Genomic DNA, 1,157 nt, shown 5'->3' on the forward strand with positions numbered 1-1,157 from the left:
ATTCCACGCTCACAGCCGCCCGCCCCTGCGGGGGTACAGGTGCTCTCCCCACCGCTTCCCACTGAGGAACAGGGAGCGTGGGAGGCCCAATGACACGTGGGTGGTAAACACTATGGACAAAAAGCAGTCGGGAAAGGAGGGGATCGGGAAGGTGAGAGTGGGGGGTGGATTGTAATCTTTATTTTTTAAAACACATTTTTATTGATTTCAGAGAGGAAGGGAGAGAGAGATAGAAACATCAATGATGAGAGAATCATTGACCGGCTGCCTCCTGCACGCCCCACACTGGGGATTGAACCCACAGCCCAGGCATGTGCCCTGACTGGGAATTGAACCTGACCTCCTGCTTCATAGGGTCCAGGCTCAACCACTGAACCGCTGGCCTGGATTGTAATCTTAAGTGGGTTTGAGGGCAGGTCAGCAAAGGCCTCTCTGAGAAGGTGATGTTTCAGTAAAGAACTTGCTCTCTCACTTCCCTCAGCTACTGGGGGAAGAGGTCTTTAGGCAGAAGTGTGCCTGGTGTTAACAAAAATAAAGAAGTGTGCCTGGTGTGTTCAAGAGGCCAGCGTGCCTTTAGCTGGGTGAACAAGGAGTGGGGTGCTAGGGAGTGAGGTCAGGGCCATGTGGGGTGGGGGAAGGGTGTCACCAGGCCACAGCGAGGCCTTTGGCTTCTGGTCTGGGGGAGGCAGGAGCGGGGAGGGTTTTGAGCAGAGGAGACTCGGTGCCCTGAATCTCAAGGTCATTCTCCCCGCTGTATGCGACATGGCCCTGCCAGCGTGGGCCTCGTGTCTCTCTGTTTGCAGTTCACTTAGATCAGAGTTTCTTAACTTGGAGGCTCCCGGGTGGGTTTCAAATTTGGGTGATTTGATGCGTTTTTGGAGAGGGGGGTGGGAGAGGATCAACAGCGTCTAACATTGCCAGAGGGGCCTGGGAGGAACAGGGAATGTGTTCACAGCAGCCTTCTCCCTCTCCCTCATTAGAGTAACCAGTTAGAAACAACCTAAACGTTCACCAAAAGGAGAATGGCTAACTAAGCCAAATAAACCACATGGCCCTGGGAAAATCATGAGCTGGCACTTCCACTTTCAGAAATTTACACTAAAGGAACACTCACATGTGTGACATGATGCCGGCCGGGGAAAGCCCGTGTGTCCATC

The sequence above is a fragment of the Myotis brandtii genome, unplaced genomic scaffold, assembly GCF_000412655.1.
Source record: "Myotis brandtii unplaced genomic scaffold, ASM41265v1 scaffold61, whole genome shotgun sequence".
NCBI lineage: Eukaryota > Metazoa > Chordata > Mammalia > Chiroptera > Vespertilionidae > Myotis > Myotis brandtii.